This window comes from Anomaloglossus baeobatrachus, chromosome 5 (assembly GCF_048569485.1).
Source record: "Anomaloglossus baeobatrachus isolate aAnoBae1 chromosome 5, aAnoBae1.hap1, whole genome shotgun sequence".
NCBI lineage: Eukaryota > Metazoa > Chordata > Amphibia > Anura > Aromobatidae > Anomaloglossus > Anomaloglossus baeobatrachus.
The window spans coordinates 88,206,261-88,229,154 of NC_134357.1; positions in this window are offsets into that span (position 1 = coordinate 88,206,261).

Genomic DNA, 22,894 nt, shown 5'->3' on the forward strand with positions numbered 1-22,894 from the left:
TAAAGCAGAGTTCGGGTGCTTTATGTATGCAAACCACTCGTGCAAGACCTGATCTGTTCAGTTGGGGTTCAGGTAAAGTCCAGATCCCAAACCAAACTTTATCTAAAATCCAGATGAACCTACTCAACTGAACTCTACTGGCAACCACTCCATTCAGTTCTGTGTGACTAACAGAAATAGCCAAGTCTTCAGTCCCTTAGAAGTGAATAGAGGTGGTGGTCACCATGCACACTACCATTCCAATTATATGGGGGCTATGAGACACCTCTTGGACCCCTATTATTATTTATGATAAATGGATTTAGTGGGAAAACCACTTTAAAGGCAATATGTCATCCGAAAACGACCTACTGTTTAAATCATGTTTTTATGTGAAATAAATGTTTATTATATTTTAAAAATGTTGATTTTAATTTACAAGTTTCCATATCATTATCTATATTAAAAAAGAATCAGGAATCCTTCCATTTTCAAACTTGCCACTAAGACTCATACATCCTTTTTTATCTGCAGCTTCAGTATCATTACAGCAATGAGAAGATACACCGCTACATACCATAGATAACATAGATTTACCATTCACAAAATGAAGGATCACAGCTCACCTCCTCCCACTCCCTTCACACTAGATCAGAGTATGAGCACAAAATATACAGAGATAGTCTATTGCAGTGTATACAGGGGTATACAGGGGTGGGATTCAGCTGGTTATTGCCAGTCCTCCCAAACCAGTTGTTAAAATAATAGCGCCAGCAAGAAGTTCCCCAATCCCGTACTGTCTCCCCTCTTTGATTACTTTGACTAGGCGATGGGGCATTTGTTTCCCCAGACCAGCTGTCCCACTCAGCAGTGATAACATGATTTGAAAAAGCCAGCGTTATCGACAGCTGTCTGCAAATATTTCATACATGCGCAACTTTCTTGCCTACATGTCAATGCACCTATAAAGCAGAGTGTATGCTCCCCAGCTTCAGAGGTTACTGTGCATATCCAGAAGCAAAGAAGAAGCTTGATCTTCAGCTCCCCACTGGATGTCATCTTTTTTTTTTGCTTCCGGACATAATGTGTTATCCGATAGAAAGGGCTTTTTGTGCAGGGTATTTATAAATTAATATACAAATACTGGTGATTTGGTGGGTAAGGGGGACCTGTTAATAAAGGGAGGTAGAAATTGTTCTTTCCATCAATTTACAGGCTCTGAGGCTAGGACATGTGCATTGCCTTGGAAACAGGTGAGCCCCACCAGACAGGCCCCGCCTCACTGTACACCTCGTACACCGCTATCTGGTGTATTACTATGGTTTCTGTTCACACACCTGCCCCAAGTACTGTAGCGAATGTGACGCCCTGGACTATCCAGGACGTCCCAGGTAATCACACACACACAACACCACACCCCCCTCCCGGTTAGGTAACACCCGCCAACCTAAAAAAAACCTGGTCACCACCCTCCAGGTTTGATATCCACACCAGGTGGGGCGGAGCCAGGTGGTTGGCTCCGCCCACCGAGGAGTTCACAGGCCTGGAGGCGGGAAAACAGTTAGTCTAAGTCTAAGTCAGAGTCAAGTTCAGAGTCGGAGTGGAGAGCAGTCAAGGTCACAGGCAGTCCTGTGTCTGTGCCCTGATAAGAGACCACCAGGTGGCTGGGTCGGAACCCAGTCTCCATTGGCAAGGAGGCAGACGGTGGTGGCCGCCTGCAGGAGACCGGGAATATGACCGGTGGAACCGTTAGGGACCGGGACAGGGTAGTGGCCTGCCGGAACCGAACCGGGGAGCCAACTGGATACCGGAGCACCAGGCAGGGTACTCAGACCCCGTACACAGCCCTGAACCGGCAGGGCCGAGTCGAATCAACTGATTGCGGGCTGGACTCAAGGACCTACCCCACACAAGTCCCTTTAGAAGACAACAGCCCAACCATACAGGGTAACGCCACCGCCAAGGCATAGAGACCCAAAGGGCCAGCGTCTGCAGGCAAACGGGCTCCTCCAGCACAAACCAGTCGGGGGAGCGGACTACTGGTGACTAGGCACAGGAGTCGAAACATTTACACAGAGGTGCAGGAGAAAGGTGGAGACCACCAACCTAGTCTGGAAGAAGCTGCAGCCGGCTGCGGGCCCCATTCATCACTCCGTTTGGTTTACCAGAGACTCCCGTGTCTTGTGTCAGAGTGAGTATACCAGTGCCATCAGGCACCGCACCGCACTGCACCGCAACACTTCACCCTGCACCCCAGACCTTGCCTACCGGGCCCCGGGACCAACACCTCCTACCCACGGAGGGGTCAACACCTTGCTGCGTCATTACACCGCTCCTGGGATCCCCGTACCTTCACCGCAGCAGTTGTGTCCATAATCACCACAACCCGTGGGTGGCGTCACGAACTGTCATTCCAAACCAAACACCCAAATCCACGCGTGTAGCGCCAACTCCCTTGCAGAGCGACGTGACCCTCGGGTCCGTGAGAGGCTCGAGCCACCACCCGCAGTACAAGCACGGATCCGAGCGGCTCGGCGGTCGCAGCCGAGCCCGCGGGGCGGTACATTACTGTCTCCTCACCTACCATAATATGCCTCCCCCTCCATCCATATATCAGGTGTGTTTATCATATGTTCACACTCCCCCATTCCCAACAAGTGACCCCCTGACCCACTGACCCACTATCCTGGCCTGGTCTTGTCCAATGGTTCTTATCAAAACATTTGAACTGCTTTGTTTATGTACCGCCCCAGTGCCAGCAGCCGGGCTACTGCTTGGATCCGGATCCGTGGTGGCTCGAGGGATCTCCGGACCCGGGAGGTTCCGCGCGGACACTCGAAATGAAAGGGGGTATTTACAAGGGATTTTCTTATTAGAGTTCGTGACGCCACCCACGAACTCTAATAACAAAGCTGTAGTACCACCGCTGCTATGGAGAGCGCCCGGTGGCAATGGTTTGGCAGCTAGGTGTTTAACCCCTCCGTGGGTAGGGGGAGAGTGCCCCGGGGCTTGGTGATGGTGAAAGGGGAGCGCCGTTGGGAAGGAAAGGGTCACTGCGTACTTACTCAGTCCAATAACGCTGACACCGACAACTTGTAAACCGGAATTCTTAGCACCACTGTAAAAGGGAGGGAGTACGCTGGGATCCGTGCCCGATGGTGTTGCTTGTTAGCCTGTGACCTTTTCCTTGGCACTTTCTTGACTGGTTGGCCCCTGTAGTGTGAAACTAGTGTGACGCCCTGGACTTGCCAGGTCGTCCCAGTTAGTCCCACACACACACACCCTCCCCCTTAGTAAGGTGACAGCAGCCAAACTAAAAAGCTTTGTCACCTCCCTCCGGGTTTGATGTTCACACCAGGGGGGCGGAGCCAGGTGGTTGGCTCCACCCACAGAGGAGTTCACAGGCCCGGAGGCGGGAAAATAGTAGATTAGTCTTGATAGTGGAGTGAAGTGGAGTCAAGTTCAAGGGCAGACCTGTGCTCAGGCCTGCCAAAGTCTACACCAGGTGTCTGGGTTGGAGCCCAGTCACCTCTGGCAAGGAGGCAGACGGTGGTGGCTGTCTGCAGGAGCTGGGATTACAGCCGGTGGAACCGTAAGGACCGGGGACGGGCGGTGGCACGCCGGTACCGAACCGGGGAACCGATTGGAAACCGGAGCACCAAGAGGGGTACTCAGACCTAGTACGAGGCCCAGAAACAACTGGGCTGAGTCAAATCAACTGATTGAGGACTAGACTTTAGGACCTTTCCCACATAAGATCCGACTGAAGACAACAGCCCAACCATAGGGGTAAAGCCACCGCCCAGGCATAGAGACCCGAGGGGCCAGCGTCTGCGGGCAAAGAGGGCTCTCCCGACACATAACAAGCCTGGGAGCGGACTACCATTGCTCAGGCATAGGAGTCGTGATTTTTACACAAGTGAGGTGCAGGAGAAAGGCGGAAACCACCAACCTGTTAAGGGGAAAACTGCAGCCGGCTGCGGGTACCGTTCACCATTTTGTTTGGTTTACCAGAGACTCCAGCGTGTTTACCATAGTGAGTACAGTAGTGCCTTCGGACCGCGCACCGCGCCGCACCGCACCGACACCCCAGCACGCATCCATCCCCTCGCCTCAGCACCTCCCTCGGGCCCCAGGGACCATCATCCCCCTACCCACGGAGGGGGTCGACACCAAGCTGCGCAACACTGTCCCCGGGAGCCTAGTCAATGACAGCGGTGGTGTCCATCCATTCACCACAACTCGTGGGTGGCGTCACGAACTTAAATCCCCTACAAACCACCGCGGCTCAGGCCGTGGATCTCCCCACCGAAGTCCCTACGTGTAGCGCCAACCCCCTTTCAGAACGAAGTGACCCCCGGGTCCGTGGAGAGCTCGAGCCACCCACCGACGAGCACGGATACGAGCGGCTCGGCAGCTGGCCGAGTCCCGGGACGGTACACATCGACTCTTCTGGCGTCACGAACAGGATTGAACCCATCCACTTACCTGTGGAAGTGTGCCTTGAAGTTATCGTCAGCGGAGTCCCCGTTGAAAAATTGCGCCACCATCTTGTCACCTTCCTGTGGCGCAAAGTTTCTCACCCAAGCCGTCTTCTCCAAGCAAAAGGGCGCGAAAGTAAAGCCCCGCCCCCAGAGAGCGGAGCGGTGCAGAAGGCAAGCAGAGTGCCCCGAAAAGACCAAGGGGGGGGGGGGGGGGGCGAAGATCCTGCCTCATGTGACTGAGGGGATAAAGGGCAGGGACTCCAGGACTCTGCCACCCGTCTGGTTCCTGGACACACAAGCTGCAAAATGTCCGCCCCGTCAGGCAAGCCCGAATTCCCGGAGCCCGCGCCCAGAACAGCGGTGTGGGTGGAAGCCCGGACAACCCTGATGTGCTGCCATCTCCAAGCACAGGTGCGCTTCCTCATGGAGCAATGGGCGACCGAAATGGAGGGGATAGCCGCACATGAGATGGCGGCAGTTTTGGAGGAAAGGGTATGCGACCCACACCCCTATTTCCTGGAAGGACCTGCCACTGTGGCTGAGGGACCCGGTCTGCTCCTGCCCTCCATGCTGCCTCCCCCACTGCCCGTAGTGGTTGCCGCTGCCTCTCTGCCTGGTTCCCCACCCCCGTCACCGGTGGCGGAGCCCGTCCCTGACATCCGTGAGGAGCCGCCTGTGGAGGCAGCACGAGGACGGCCGTACGCTCGGCCTGCACCACTCCCGCTCCAGTGGAAGGACCCGGAGGATGCCGGCACCTCATGTGATCCCGCCGGTCCCGGAAGCGACCGTGCTGCATAAGGCCCATATATATACCCTCACCTCCCTATGGGCCATCCGGATCGGGATCTGGAACCCGGAGAACTGGTGACATACACCCGGCATTGCGGGGAGAGGGGCTGGTTTGCTCTCAGCATACCGAGAAGGGCGCGTCCCCGGGAGCCTAGTCAACGGCAGCGGTGGTGTCCATCCATTCACCACAACCCGTGGGTGGCGTCACGAACTTAAAACGAACTTAAATCCCCTACAAACCACCGCGGCTCAGGCCGTGGATCTCCCCACCGAAGTCCCTACGTGTAGCGCCAACCCCCTTTCAGAGCGATGTGACCCCGGGGTCCGTGGAGAGCTCGAGCCACCCACCGACGAGCACAGATCCGAGCGGCTTGGCAGCCAGCCGAGCACCGGGGCGGTACACTAGTCGGGTCCTGCTCACCCGTATAGCTAACAGAGTGAGCTTACTTTCAGGGTTCACGCTTGTGATTTTTTGGACTGTGTGTTGGGAAAGTCCTACCCCCCTCATTGCACTAGTACCCTGATTTTGGAGCGGGGGGAGGACGAATCATGACGTCTTCGCCCTCGTCGGGTAAATTACCAGTATGCTTGAAGCTACTTCCCAGCCTAGGGTCCACGTACCCCGCCGTGCCCTGGCCCCTGCCCAGAGATAGCTCAAGGCCGCCGGCTGCCCTGCTCGGCAGTTCCGTGCCCCTTTACATGATCCCCTGCGACCGGGGTTCCAGCTCCTACCAGGCCCAGACCAACGTCCGCCACCTAGTAACTGAGGAGGCCAGCTCCTAACCTCCTCCAACAACTTGTGACCTCTCCTCTCGAGAGTCACCACTTGACTGACTTGCTCCTGACACTCCTGACCCTCCCTTACCAACCCCGCAAGTGGGCGGTCCTATTCCGTTCAGGCTACCCATTGGTGTGTCTGGAGGGTGTGATGCAGAGTGTTTCTAGGGTTTTTGATTGGCTCGTTCTTAGCAACACCAAAGGCCAGGGACCCGTAACCAAGGAGGAGGTGGACACCATGCAGAAGGGCAGATTGCACAATGTCCTGTGACAACCTGATAGGCCAGGGCGTCACATTTACAATTACTATTGGTAGGACTTACTGACCCACTACATCCCGACCCTTGCTGACCCTGTTTAATACTGTACCTCCTGAATGAAGAGACACCGGAAAGTTGCAGTGAGGACCAGCAAGCAATAGGTCAGAAGGGAAGTAATAGGGTCAGTGAGGGCTGTTATACAGTGCATCAAAAGGCAAGAAAAAGGGTCAGAGGGTCAGGAGTTCTGACTGACCAATTGCCGAGTCTCGCTGACCCATTTTGATGCCTCCTCAACCACCTCTCTGGATGCCTCATTGGCATCCAGAGAGGAGCCACCTTGGAGCCACCTCACACACCACATGCCTTTGTGGTCCTAATATTTCCTCTCTAAGACGGCTATTATTCATTGTGTAACCTATACTCTTTTTGTAAATTTTAAAAAGTTTTGGACATTTTCACCAAAGGAAATGATTGTCCTAAAATAGTAAAAAGAAGTCACCCATTGTGCACCCTTTGTCCTCTCAGCACTGCTCTGGTGGTCTGCTCTGTTATAAATAAAAGGGCTGTCCACTATTGCATAACCCCTTTTTCAATGTTCCTAATGTGTACACCGTAATCTCACAACATTGTCACATGAGTGCTGTAGCATACCAGTGTGGTGCCCCTGAGGCTTCAGGCGCCACAGAATAGTGCACCTCACCAAAGGTGCGGTATTCATCTCGGATACGGAGGAGGTCTACACCGGTAAACCACCAAAAACACACCAACCAACACATAACACAGGAGCTCTTCCACTGGGACTGGCTAGGTTAGATGCTGGGGTGGCCATCATGAGGTATGGGACCTCTTGCCAACTATATCAGGAACCCGGGAGGCGGGGAACCAACAGGGGTAGTTAGGAGACATCACACAGATTAGTCAGTCGGAGCCGGGCGCAGCAAGAGCCAGGTCACACTCAGGAGGAGAGTAGCAGAGACTCGGACAGTTCAGGACCCGTGGTCTGGAGCTGGAGGCTCGACCCGGGTTCTTAAGAAAAGAAGGGGGATCCCAGGGATCGCGGGGAGTGCAGCAGGCACCCGTGTCCCATTCCACGGCCCAGGAGCTCGGGTTGAGGGAAACTGTCGAAAGGAGACGCACAGAAGGAAACACTGGCCACGACCTTCACAATATCCGGGATCGGCTGAGGCCCATCACAGCATAGTGTGCTTCCAGTGAGTAAAGACCTTGAACAGCACCCTCTGTGTCGTCCCATCTCTACCAGCGCCATCACCCCTGCACTCCGGCACTATAAACTACTACTGCCATCATCCTCCCTGAGGTGCGTTTGTCCCGGACGCGTCCTGCCCCAGAAGCGGTTGAACCGCTTGCATCCGGACGTTGCTACTCATGGCTCAAGGGTCTCTGGACCTGGGGGCTCGGGGTCGTGCCGAAACGTGACGGGGGTTATTTACAGGGGATTTTAGATAATTTGTGATGCCACCCGTGGTGTGCGGTAATAGGGAGTACCACCGCTGCCGTTGGGAGTACCCGGGGTGATGGAGTGGGGCAGCTAGATGACGTTACCCTTCCCGAGTAGGGAAAGGCCCTGGGACCATGGATGGTTGAATGGAGTGCAGGGGGCCAATTGAAAAAAGAAAGAGGTATACCAGACACGGGATCACCACAATTTTATGTTACATAGAAATGTTATTTTTATTGTACAAAAAACACACATGTCTCCCAACCAGGAGTGTGGAACACACAAGGATTTGATTAAAAACACTTAAAAACGCCCATGGCATAATAAACCGAAACACATTAGGGAACATTAGTATCCATATGTAAATATACAATGCAAATAGCTTCTCCTTTATGCACAATAAAAACACCTATACATTAAAGATGATACATTGGCCTTGTACTATTGATATATATTTGGTAACACAGTCAGTTCTGTTTCAAACAACATAAGACCACCATCTGTGATCCGTATAGGGTCTTTAAGGAATTACCTAATATCCCAGTTTCATGCTGTAAAGAGACCCAGTATCAGTCACAGGGTCTTGCACGGCATAACAAACTATGTAGGTCTGACTGTGTCAGCACTGATACCAGACAACTAGCGATCTATTTCTACCTAGACAAGTCAAAAATACTAGACCTGCACTAAGCATTAGTATAACCCTGTCTGTGTTTGCTGCCCATAAAGTTGAAGCACAACCAGCAGTGTGTCACGCTATATTAGAGCACCCAGAAAACATGAGGAAATTGCTGTACTTTCAATGACCCAGTGTGAGAACGTGGAGTCTCACACCATCTGCTAGTTGTCACTCAGGACAGACCAGAGCCTTGTGCTAGTACCAAGTATTTAGCCAAACCAGTCTATACTCACTATCTGTGACACATCATTAGGATGGAAAGAACCATATCAGTATAGGTGGCATAAGGAGAAGGGTTCCCCAATGGAATGACCCCACGCGTATCGCCACCTCTAAGGGTGGCTTCCTCAGGGGAAAGAGAAGAGCTGTGCAATGCCTCCTCATGTGTCCTATTTAAAGAAAATATATTAGCACTCACCAGTAATGCAGCTGGAGTGCCTCGTGTATTAGCAGCGTTCCGATGGCCGCCGCCATCTTGCTTGAGTCACATGATGCCGAAAAGGTTCAGCCCTCAGACTCATACCGCGCATGCGCCTACCGTCAAGGCGGATAGCGCTCACAAATCATCATCACGTATCATTAAGTATGCTGACTATAGGTATGTGATGTATAGCTTCGTTCAAATATCACATTCATTGTGTGAACACACTTTAAACAGCGCCAGCAAAACTGATCGATATCACGTGACAAGGGAACCACCCCCATCCCATATTGCGCATGCGCCGGATACAGATGCTTATAGCGCTATCAAACTGCGCTCCCACCCGATGCATTACATCAAGAGTACCTCCTTCAAGCCCATAATATATAAGTACCTTGAGTATATATACATATGTGAATTCATAGAATGCAAGCGCAGGAAGTCAATGCCCTTTTCTAATTATACTAATGCTTAGTGCAGGTCTAGTATTTTTGACTTGTCTAGGTAGAAATAGATCGCTAGTTGTCTGGTATGAGTGCTGACACAGTCAGACCTACATAGTTTGTTATGCCGTGCAAGACCCTGTGACTGATACTGGGTCTCTTTACAGCATGAAACTGGGATATTAGGTAATTCCTTAAAGACCCTATACGGATCACAGATGGTGGTCTTATGTTGTTTGAAACAGAACTGACTGTGTTACCAAATATATATCTGTGACGCCCTGGGCAAGCCAGGGGTCACAGGTCACAACACCACCACACCCCACACTCCAGGTAGGCACATCACAGCTAAACTACAAATCCTTGTTGCCTTCCTCCAGAGGCTGATGATCCACACCAGGGGGTGGGCCAGGCGGTTGGCTCCGCCCACCAAGGAGGTCACAGCTCTGGAGGCGGGAGAAACCAGGCAGATAGCTCAGGGAGGAGCAGGAGTGAGGAGCTAGGAGCGAGTGAAGCCCAGGCAGGGCAAGTGTGAGGAGCTAAGTAGAGGAGTTAAGAAAGTGAAAGTAGAAAGGTAGTAAAGGAGAAAAGCAAGCGAAGTGACAGTAAAGAAAGAAAGCCTGAAGGTCCAGCTTTGTGTAGGGCCAGATCAGCAAGGTCAGCGACGGCGGTGACTGTCTGGAGTGGGGACCGTTTGGAAGTTCCTGGAAGGACCCCGTTGGCTGTGTGCCCGGTGGTCTGGAGCAGTGTTCCGAAGGACAGTCAGCACCAGGGCAGGGGCCTCTCGGACCCCGGCAAGGCTAGGAGTCGCCAAATTTGCCGAATCCGTCAGTGAAGGGGACGTAGATCCCCCAACAACCAAGTCCCGATTGAAGGCAACAGCCCAACCCATTACAGGAGAGACGCCGCCACCGCCACGGCACCCGTTTCTCAGGGCCAGCGCCTGCGGGCAAAGTGTAGAGCTCCTCCGGCCCAGATTGTAGTCAGGGAGCGGGTAACCGTAGGGAATCCACCGCTACCACAAGTCAACCATAGGTGCAAGGAAGAGGGACATCACCGTCACCTACCGGGAGTGCAGGTGCAGCCGTCTGTGGGACCGTCCTACCAGCCGTTTGGTTTACCGTACAAACTGTGTCCACGTCTCAGGCTGAGTGAGTACCACAGTGCCGCAAGGCATAGCGCTGCCCCCGCGTCCCTGCGCCCATCGGGTCCCGCACCTCACAACCTTCACCGGGCCCCGGGATCACCAACCCCTGCCCACGGAGGGGCAACACAACACCTGGCTGCTCCGCATCACCATCCCCGGGAGCCCCGTATTGAGCAGCGGTGGTGAAATCACCACAACCGTGGGTGGCGTCACGGACAATAATCATCCCCACACCCAACAAACCCCTTTCACTCACGGGCGAGGAGTGCCGCTCGAGAAACCCCCGGGATCCGGCCTACAGCTCGAGCCACCACTGAGCAGCGGCCGCCGGACCCGAGCAGAAGGGGGTGAGCGTAGTGTGCTGACACCCTCCTCCCCGCCCGCGACATATCAATAGTACAAGGCCAATGTATCATCTTTAATGTATAGGTGTTTTTATTGTGCATAAAGGAGAAGCTATTTGCATTGTATATTTACATATGGATACTAATGTTCCCTAATGTGTTTCGGTTTATTATGCCATGGGCGTTTTTAAGTGTTTTTAATCAAATCCTTGTGTGTTCCACACTCCTGGTTGGGAGACGTGTGTTTTTTGTACAATAAAAATAACATTTCTATGTAACATAAAATTGTGGTGATCCCGTGTCTGGTATACCTCTTTCTTTTTTCAATTGGCGTAGCCTTTTGTATACCTGGAGATCCCACGGGCTGGTGCCCTTCCTCCTTTTGTTGTTTATGGAGTGCAGGGGGAGCGCAGGCTCGCTGGTTGCAGGGGTTAATCAGGTACTCACTCAGCACTCAGGAAAGCAGACGCGGACAATGTGGTAAACCAAGTCTCTGGGTGCCGCTGCCCTCTTGGGGAGCTAGTCCGGATTCCGTTTCCTGCAGCACTGCCTGGTGTCTGTGGCCTGCCTCCGGGCACAGTATTTTAAAGTGTCCAGATGGCCCGTCAGCTTGGAGCTTTCCGGGCCCCGCTCCCTACTATGAGTAGCAGAGGAGCTTGCTCTCAGGAGCTCACGCTTGGGATTTCAGTGGGCTGCTTTGCTTGGAAAGCCCTATCCCCCTCGTTGCGCTAGTGCCCCTGATCTCTGAGCTTCATGTGAACAGTTCAAATAGACCCTGTCCTCCGCAGGTTAATTGCTGGATTGCTTGAATCTTCTCCCCGACCTTGGGTCTATGTACCCTGACATGCCTTCGGTCTCAGCCCGGCTATTGAACTGCGGCTGTTGGCTATCCTCCAAGACTAGCCAGCTACCCAGTATCAATCTCCCGTGACCGGGTCTCCGACTCCAGTCCACCGTCTGCGACCTAGTCTGCTTCTCCCCTGGGAGCTCCAGCTTCCTCCGAGCTCCTCACAGCTCAAGGGCTAGCATTCCACTCCTCTCTATTTGCTCCCCTGGAGCCAACTGACTTGTCATCTCCTTTCCCTCCCTCCCTGACGCCTAGGTGGGCGGCCCTATTCCAGTTTAGCAGCCCATTGGTGTGCCTGACAGGGTGTGGTGCAGGGTGTGACTAGGATTTGTGGATGCTGGTGGAGGCAGTACTGCAAGATGGGATCCCAGAACCATGGGGGTTGAGTCCTGCACTGGGAGAGAAAGAGCGTGCAGTACCCTGTGATGACCTGACTAGTCCAGGGGCGTCAAACGTTACTATCCGCACCAGAAGAGAGAAGTCCCGCAGTGGCAGCTAATAATTAGCCACATACCACAGGTGGCATCACGAACAACTACCCCCGTCTTCCCCATCCTCAGCTTTATTGACACCACCGGGGTCACAGAACCGGGCAAGGCCACTGTAGCGGCTTAGAAGAACTGCGGCCCGGTGACGGGTAACCATAAGACCCCATGAGCGTGACACCAGCACCACTGATAGACTGCAGCGATTGGCGCAGTGCTCGTCTACGAGGTATGGATGGGGTTTTTTTACGAGACATATTGGGGACATTGAAAGGGGTTGCCCAGGAATAAAAAACCTTTATAACTGTATGGGATTATATCCTGATAACTTAAGTTATCCCTTGGCTTCTGTTGTTACTTGCACATTTTTAGCCTGTGGCTGCTGAGGCCAGAGATTAGGTGCAGAAGACTGTTGAGGTGACAGATGAACAGAAGTTCGTCCTTCGGAATTTGACCAGGGTTCCTTTAGTACTACTTTTCAAAAATTGTAGAAAAACTCTTTAATATAATATGCCAAAGGCTAAGAAGTGACTGACTGTTTGACTGGAATAACTGGTTGTCACTGTGTGACTTGTGATTAGGGACAGGCTCAAGGCTACCTTTTCTTTCCATTTGTGACCATGCATATTAAATCTGTTTTTTTCCTTTGTGCACATTAGGGGTTAACTCCCCTGTCTGTTGCAGCAGTGGACTTATCGGTTCTGCTCTGCTGTCCCAGCTGATTACCACTTCCGGCCTGGATATAAGCCCTCTGCTTCCTTCCTATTTAGCTCATTCTAATTAGAGTTGATCGAGTCCGCCAAATTCCGGGACTGGCGGATCACTACCGGATTGAAAAAAAATCCGGATCCTATCCGGATTCCGGTGCCCATATAAGCCTATGGGGACAAGAATCCGGAGATTAAAAACGTTTGTGGAGGTGATAAGGGGGTAGGAGCACACGTGGTATACTCACCCGAGGATGTGTCATGGCAGCAAACTCCTTCCGGGTCACGCTTTTCCCTTCCGGAGCCGACAATTCAATATTCATTGTTTTGTGTGTAATTGGTTGCAGTTAGACATGCCCCCAACTTGAGTAACAGTGTGTTAGCTGACTGCAACCAGTCACAGGTGTCAGGACTGCCGGTGGGCGGTGAAAGCAGTGCAAGTGTCTGCGGGTCAGTATGGTGAACGTGCATGAAACACATGCACGTTCCTGTCAGAAGTGTGCGTGTCTGTGCCGGTGATTTGCTGTCAAACTCATACAAGTCTGACATGACATCAGCCGGCATAGTCTGCGCTTTTTGAGCATGAGCGGGCATGTACACAGAAACACATGCATGCTCCTGTCAGAAGTGTACGTGGCTGAGTCGGTGATGCACTGTCAGACTCATACAAGTCTGACATGTCAGCACCCAGCACAGCCTGCGCTCTCTGAACATGAGCGTGCATGTACCTAGAAACACATGCATGTTCCTGTCAGAATGAAACCAAAAGGGGTGTTTCTGCACATAAGAATTCCATCCAATATCCATCATGGTTTAGAAAAAATATCAAATTTTATTTAGTCATAATTGAAGTACAACATTATATTATTATTTTATTATTCGCTGGTATACACAGAATTTAAAAAGACCCTACCCCATAAAAACAACCAAAGAAAAACTGGTGCGTTGTGGAACAAGACATAATATCAAAAAATTCATGTATCATACATATATAGATTCCTGGGTATGAGTAGGCAAGGGCACATCCAATGATTGCCCACAACTATATTAAGGTGCCAGTAAAGCTCAATGTGTTTATTAAACCTTAAACCTGCAGTTTACATTCCATGTTGTGGCCAAATCTATGATTCATAACTATATGGATGGAATAAGGCTATTTTTCAGTTGGCAGAGTTGATATATACATCATTTATAGGGGACACAATCTTCAAAGACAATATATATGTATATAGTACAATCCAATACACAAGGGCACAAGACTGCGTTATTACATAGGGTATATCCCAACATTTAAAGATGTTTTATATTTTGTCAACCTGATATTTGCCTTATGTCATAAATGGATTATCCCCATCAAGGTTGAAATAATTCAGAAGGCCAAGGTTGATGTCCCCAACAGGTGAACCACAACGCCCAGCACCTCAATATAAACACTGGTACGTTATGGAATAACCATGATGACAGTGCTTCCCATATCACATATATAATTATGAGTTGCTAGATGTAATTATAAATAGGTGAGGACACCTCCAGAGATTTCCCACAAGATCTTATATCAGAGGCAAAAACACCTCCGTTAAGGTTTAGTACAAATCAAGGAGCCATAGTCTGTATACCCAGGTGACGAACCACAACGCCCAGCACCTCGACGCGCGTTTCGCCTCTCGCTTCGTCAGGAGGTCCTCCTGACGAAGCGAGAGGCGAAACGCGCGTCGAGGTGCTGGGCGTTGTGGTTCGTCACCTGGGTATACAGACTATGGCTTCTTGATTTGTACTAAACCTTAACGGAGGTGTTTTTGCCTCTGATATAAGATCTTGTGGGAAATCTCTGGAGGTGTCCTCACCTATTTATAATTACATCTAGCAACTCATAATTATATATGTGATATGGGAAGCACTGTCATCATGGTTATTCCATAACGTACCAGTGTTTATATTGAGGTGCTGGGCGTTGTGGTTCACCTGTTGGGGACATCAACCTTGGCCTTCTGAATTATTTCAACCTTGATGGGGATAATCCATTTATGACATAAGGCAAATATCAGGTTGACAAAATATAAAACATCTTTAAATGTTGGGATATACCCTATGTAATAACGCAGTCTTGTGCCCTTGTGTATTGGATTGTACTATATACATATATATTGTCTTTGAAGATTGTGTCCCCTATAAATGATGTATATATCAACTCTGCCAACTGAAAAATAGCCTTATTCCATCCATATAGTTATGAATCATAGATTTGGCCACAACATGGAATGTAAACTGCAGGTTTAAGGTTTAATAAACACATTGAGCTTTACTGGCACCTTAATATAGTTGTGGGCAATCATTGGATGTGCCCTTGCCTACTCATACCCAGGAATCTATATATGTATGATACATGAATTTTTTGATATTATGTCTTGTTCCACAACGCACCAGTTTTTCTTTGGTTGTTTTTATGGGGTAGGGTCTTTTTAAATTCTGTGTATACCAGCGAATAATAAAATAATAATATAATGTTGTACTTCAATTATGACTAAATAAAATTTGATATTTTTTCTAAACCATGATGGATATTGGATGGAATTCTTATGTGCAGAAACACCCCTTTTGGTTTCATATATGAGTAATATGGTGGAATCTGCATTGCTCAAAGTGTAAACAGATATGGATCTTTGGTCCTTCTTTTTGGTTAATATTATGTTCCTGTCAGAAGTAGGTGCGGCTGTGCCGGTGATGTGGCTTTTTTTTAAATAAATAAATAAAAAAAAAAACGACGTGCGATCCACACTAATATTGATACCCAGCAAGGATAAAGCCGGCTGGGGGCTGGTATTCTCAGCCCGCAGCCACCCGGTATTGACGCATCTATTAGATGTGACAATCCTGGTGCTTTACCGATTCTTCTCGATTGGCATGGAGCTGTGGCAATCAGAGTGATAAGGGGTTAATAGCAGCGCACAGCTGCTACTGAACCCTAGGTTAGTAATAGCACAGGCGTCTATGAGATAACGGCATCACACTAACCTGTAAATGAAAGTAAATCAACTTAGACACAGAGAAAAATCCTTTATTTGGAATAAAGTACAAAACACCTCCTCCTTCACCACTTTATTAACCCCCAACACCCTGCAGGTCCGGCGTAATCTACACAAGGTCCCACACCGCTTCAGCTCTGCTACATAACACAGCCAGGGGCAATAGAGCACGACCGCAGGCTGTGCAGACAATGACTGAGCCGCAATGACTGTACGGCAGGCAGATACTGACACAGGCTGGGGGCGCGTCTGACTACAACCAATCACAGAAGAGAGGACGGCCGGTGGGCGGGGAAAACACGAAAAGCTGTGTGTATACGATGCACAGTACAGGAAGTGAATGCGTGACCCGGAAGCAGTGTGCCGCCATGACACTGAGTCTCGGTAAGTATGAAATACTGTTTTATTTCTATTTTTCTTTATTTTTCAATTATTTTCCCCAGTGCCGGATCTGGATCGTGCACCCGGAATTTCAGATCCGGATCCAGCACCCGGAAACCTTTGAAACCGCGTGGATCCGGACTTTTACAGTTCGGATCCACTTGGCCCTAATTCTAATGCTAGGCCTGAAGTGGTGAAGAGTCTGATTTTGCTCCTGTGATTACCTTGTGCTGAGTTGTGTGCAACTATCCTTTGGTGTTATTTTTCAACCGGATTTGGTTACCCCTATCTGTGCACCTTTTTGTAGTTCCCTTGTATGGGTCTGTGGTGTGCTTGTGTTTCAGTTTATACCCTCTGTTTATTGTTATTTGTTGGTGAGTTTTTTGGGGATCTTTGTTCCAGCCTGTCCCCTTGGGTTGTGGGTGTGGAGGGGACATTACCATCAGGGCCAGGTCAGGAGACAGGGAAAGGTTGGGGGCTCAGATGTTGCTACATTCAAGCGTAATTCTGAGTTGATGGCCAGCCCAGGGTACTCCCCCTAGCTTGAGGGTAAGCGCAGGGCCCCCCATCAACTCTCTCTCCCAAGTTGTCACATCCCCCCGTGACACTGGTACTTGACAGGAGGCAATGAGTCTATCAATGCAGGCATAGGAAGGGTAAGAAGGCTAAAGCTGCTTTACTTTTAGTTACTGTTACTTGTATTTTGTGGTTGAGGAAACTGTACGGGAAAATGGTTGTGGCTAACAAAATGGGTGTGACACCCAAATCGGATCTTATATACGTCTATAAATTGGTTTGGGAGACTTGTCATCAGTTTGTGGATTGCGCTCCATCTAAAGGCCATGACGTACAGCCATCAGAACCTGACCTTGAACTCATTAGCACTGCTCCTTATTCACACAGATCCCATTGATTGCTAGAAAGTAATGATTTTGATGTGTTACAAAATCACAAATGTATTTGTAAGAGGGTGCTGGGCTCTAAATACCCCGCCTTGAAGACATCAATCGTCTCCACAAGACAATGGTGTAAAATAGTGCTGATATTAGTAATGTGTTAATGCTTATTTTATGTATGTGGTCATCTAGTGGCCAGTTTTAGGTACCTCTCCTTAGGAAGGTATTGGAAGTTGTCTAGCGACAAGGGCAGTGAGATAGTAGATAGCTAAAAATAATGGGAGGAGTTAGATATAATATAGTCCTGCAGAGGCAAAATGTATGGTATAGTTGAGTTACAGGCAAGTTGAAAAAAGTTGTGTGCAAGCCTGCTAAACACAAAAGGGCCAGAGATGGGGGTGGTGGTGACAAGGCCTAAAACAGTATTAGAGACTCAAGCCCAGGATGGGACAGCAGAGTACCTCTATCCCACTGTAGTAAGTACCATACCTCAACCCGGGCAACTCAGGTCATGACTGTTTCCAGCTATACTAGTCCTATAGCAAAGGCCTAACAGATGTAAGTGAACAGGTTGACAAGGAGAAACCCAGTAGATGAGTTTTGTCCAACCAGAAACCGTTAGTTGGAACGGGACCCCAAGGGTTGAAGGCGACCATGGGCACGTAGGACTTTATTGAGTGGAACTATGTTGTCATGTGGTGAGGAAGAGGACAGTGGAAGAACAGCGGTAGTATCAGGAACTATGGAGAAGTCTACAGTAGAAGTGTGCTTTGAAGTGAAATGTTCTGTGCCTACAATGTTCAAGTGTTGTGCCCACAGTAATGAGGTGAATGAAATACTGTGCGTAACTACTAGTAAAAGACTGTTGAATGAGAACAATGCATCTGTGTCCATTATCCCAGGAGACTCCTGGTTCAAACGAGGACCAGAACAGAGGTATGGCTTACACATACAAAGTCCACACACCCCACCAGGAATCCCACCAACCATCCCTCCCACCTTGCTCTGTAGTGAGGACCAGGGTGTGGGCCAAGGAGACAGCCAGTGAGCCGAAGCAGAGGGAAACTATTGCCTGCGACTATGTTGGAGCCCACGCCTCCAGTCTCCCCTCTTCATATCCATCATTCAGGGTAAATCATCTGAACACAAATGCTTCCATCATCGCTGCCATTTTCTGTTTCCAGATCTAATATCCTAAAGTAAATCTAACACTGATTATAGCTACTTTATGGATGGTTCTCCCTGACTATCTGTGAATTTGGTAAATGAAGCATGGCAACTAATGCTAAAATAGAAGTGAAAACATTTTTTGCCACACTCATCCATCTTTGATACCATCTTATACGGTTCTGTTTTTTAATGTTTGAAGACTTGCACCATTACAAGTGTCAAATAAAATCCTCCTGGCAGAGAATCGTATTGCCTTGTATCATGTGCTACCTAGTACTTTTCCAATGGCTGAAATAAAACCTGTATGTCTGGTTTAGCGAGACACCAGAATGAAAAACAAGCCTCCTATTTTCTCAATCTTTAAAAAAGATCTCCTGCAGCTCTCACTAAATGATCTGTCCTGTCATAAAGGTATATTCGGCTAGTCACAAACAATAAAGCATCTCTGTACCATGTGCTGTTTATCTTCGTAAGCTTCAATGTCGTCATGCTTTTACATCTTATATAACATTTATCAAGCTTGGAAGCTGGTTCACGTGTCCTGCTGTGTCTTCTCCTTCCAGTGACATTTGGCGTGCAGTTAATAATACCCGTGACCTATAAGGGCCATTTCTCGATTGTTAAATAGTCTGTGTTGAGTCTAATGGCTGAAGATAAATGATGACTTGGAAAAATGACCATTGCTTTTACAATGAATATAAAGTGGTAGCATGACACTGATATAAAGGCTAAGTCTCCAGCTAACTTTTTATCAAAATGTGAAATTACTTAAAGGGAACCATCCACCAGAATTTTGCAATATGAAGTAAACACAGTGCCATACAGGCAGTAAAGTCCTGAATCCAGGCATACGTGTTGTAGAAAGATCGGATGCTTGGTTGCAGAAATATCTTTAATCAAAGTTGCAGAAATGCACTGCACTTTCATTGACAGGTGCAACAGAGATTGGCCTTTGTGAGTCGGGTCCTTGGCATTTATTCCTCTTTCGGCGTCCTCCTGTCTAGCCCCCTTTTCTTTATTTTAATATCACACCGCCATTGCTGTTGTTGGTAGCACATGTATATTAAAATGGCATTGGAGCCTGTACCGCCATCTCCAGGGCCATTTTATTAAAGACACTGTGGTAAAAACTATAAGAGACATTGGCATATGCGTAATTTTTTTTTACATATGTGCACGCTCACAGTCTTTTTCACAGTGTCTTCAATAAAATGGCGCCAGAGATCACGGTACGTGCATGCGCGGACTCCGGTGCCATGTTGATGAAGACAAAAATTACTGAGGCAATGCCCTCGCACCAGCAATGGCGGCACGATATTCAAATAAAGAAAAGGGGGCAAGTCAGGAGGATGCCAGAGGAGGAGTTTGCAGCGAGGACACGACCCACAAAGGCCTGCCCCACAAACGCCCATGTCCATTGCACCCATCAATCAAAGTGCAGTGCATTTCTGTAGTACTCTGTGTGGTTGACATAGGACATGTCATCCACATAGAGTAGGGAAAGAGGACGGCGATCACAAGAAGATAGGAGGCTCCAGACCAAGACTAACAACACCCATTGGACCGGACTGACCCGCAGGTGAGTATAATAAAAGGTCTTTTTATGATACTGTATACAGATCGCTTTGGGGATTTATATACAGTCTTCTAGAATACTGTATGTAAGAGCTCACTGATGGTGGCCACAGTTTATATGAGAAAACCTGGTGACAGGTTCCCTTTAGCCCCTTCACCCCCAGCGATTTTCTGTTTTTTGTTTTTTCCTCCCCTTCCAAGAGCCATAACTTTTTCATTTCTCTGTCAATATTGCCATATGAGGCTTATTTTTTGTGGGACGAGTTGTACTTTTGAATGAAACCATTATTTTACCATATAATCTACTAAAAATGGTAAAAAAAAATTCAAGAGCGGTGAAATTGCAAAAAAAAAGTACAATTGCATGATTGTTTTTTGTTATTTATTTGCCGTGTTCGCTATATGGTAAAACTGACCTGGCTTTATGATTCTCCAGGAGAGTATGAGTTTGTAGATACCAATCATGTATAATTTTACTTTTGTCTATGTGATGAAAAGAAATTCAGAAATTTGTCCAAAAAACTATAGCGCTTTTGTCGCCATTTTCTGAGACCTGTTGTGTTCTCATTTTTTGGGATCTGGGGCTTAGTGATGGCTTATTTTTTGCATCTTGAGCAGGCGTTTTTAATTATACCATTTTTGTGTAGATGCGATGTTTTGATTGTCTGGTATTGCATTTTAATTCAATGTTGTGACGGACAAAAAACTGTAATTTTGGGGTTTAGAATTTTTTTTTCTTGCTACACCGTGTACCAATCAGATTAATTGATTTTATATTTTCATAGATCGGGCATTTCTGATCGTGACAATACCAAATATGTGTATATTTTTATCATTATTGTTTTATTTTCATTGGGGCAAAAGGGGATTGATTTGAACTTTTTGATTTTTTTATTTTGTAACATTTTTAAAAACTCTTTTTTTACTTATTTTACTAGTCTCCCTAGGGGACTTTATCACTGCACAGTCCGATCACTTGAGCTGATCAGAGCGCTCTGATCAGCAGAAATGCTGTGTTCCTGTAAGTGCCGACGTTCTGCCGGCATTCACAGGAAGTGAGTCATCACAGCGACAGGAGTCATCATCTGGATGTTACAAGATACATCTACATATACACTGTTGTCTTATAACCCATTTCCTCAGCTTAAGATTGATACTACACATGTCATAGAGAAGGATTTTGTCCTGGGTATTTTGAGCCAGCAGCAATCTGATTATTTAATAGTGGAACATACTATGATCCCTTTTATGTATGCATTGCATAAGGTACATAAAGCCATCAATCCCCCTCCTATGCGCCCTATAATATCGGGCATTGGTTCCAGCACTGAATATCTGAGCGAGTGCCTCAATTCTTTATTGCAACCCCTTGCTCACAAAACCATAGGTTTTTTAAAAGACACTCGTGATGTGCTTGAGAGCTTTTAGTGTGAAAAATGGGAATCAAATTAAGTGTGGTTAGGATGCGATGTAATTTCTCTTTACACATCAATACCTCCGGATGTGGCTCTATTGGCTTTGGAATATCACCTGGGAAGAAGTAATTATTTAGATGATCTTTGTACTTATATTCTCCAGGTTATTCACTTTCTCATGTCAATTTTTTTTTGTATTTAATTCTAAGCATTATTTACAATCTCGGGGTGTTTCGATGGGGGCCAAATATTCCCCTTCTTTAGCTAACCTGGTTATGGCATATTGGGAATATGAATATATTTTTTCTATCTCAAACCCGTTTTCCTCCAGTGTTGTCTGGTATGGCAGATACATTGATGACCTGCTCTTTACATGGGGGGGGCGATGTATCTGCCATACTGGACTTCATGGTGTTTATGAACTCTATTTCGTTTAATTTGCATTTTACGCATAATTTTAATTTTACTTCAATTTCTTTGAAGGTACCTGGGTGCCAGGGAAGTGGCCGCCCGCCAAATTATACCGTATTGCAAAAAGTAATGGAAGTTTAAGGAACCCCTGTGGGACCAACCGTTGGTGTCCTGACTCCTGAACCCGTTGAGAGTAAAGAATGTTTTGTTAAGAAAACTCTTATGTCTGTCATTTCCTGACTCCCAAGCACAATGCACTACAGTATGGAAGACACAGAGATCCCCCTTCATTTGGAACAGAGACAGGGAGGCATGGGGGGAAACCGCCGTGGCCTGGTAACAACTGAGCGCACGGCCACTACTGCCTGCCAGCCTGGCTCCAACAATGGCTTATCCTTAGGATAGGTCATTAATGTCAGATCAGTTGGGGTCCAACACCCCACACCCCCGCCAATCAGCTGTTCTCGGTGCTAGCAGTGGCAGCAGGCAGTCGAAAATGCTCAGTTCCGGAGTTGCTCCATCTTCTGATAGTGGCCGTCTTCTGAATAGGAGGCAGATGTGCAGTACCCGGCCACGGTGCAGGGGGGATTGTACGTCCCGCCTGGATATGAAGATCCCCTCATTCACTCCGGCCTCCACTATAATGCCCACCCCGTGCGGCAGTTGAATTCCTCCACTACCCCACAGTGGAGGGGACCTCTGGCCTGGTGTCTGGCTTGCCGCAGGGACTGCTTTTTCTGCAGGTCCCGGGCTTCCACTTGCTCTCTCTGGGGTATGCTTCTCAAGGGGGTGTCTGGCTCTCACACAACGCTGCTCTCTGCGGGCTGGTCTCCGCATTACCATCACCTGGTCATCTGCAGGCAACCAGGTAACATACATGCTGGGACTAGATGCTACCAGTTCTTCCTCCCTGGCAGGGGGTGCTGCAACCTCTTCCGGTAGTTGGGGGAACAGCAGCGCGGCCTCCTGGCCTCCCTCTCTCTCAGAGGGTGTTGCGACCTCCTCTGGTCAGTTGGGGAACCGCAGTGATGGTGGCTGGACCTCTTCTAGCTCCCTGGCAGAGGGTGCTGCGACCTCCTCTGGTCGGTTGAGTGGCAGCTTTTTGATCAGGTACCTCTCCACCAGGTGTGCTGGGTACAGAGCATTCAGTTCTTTCTTTAGCTGAGCCGGTTCTTTGTCCGCTTCAGGTCGGAGCGCAGGTG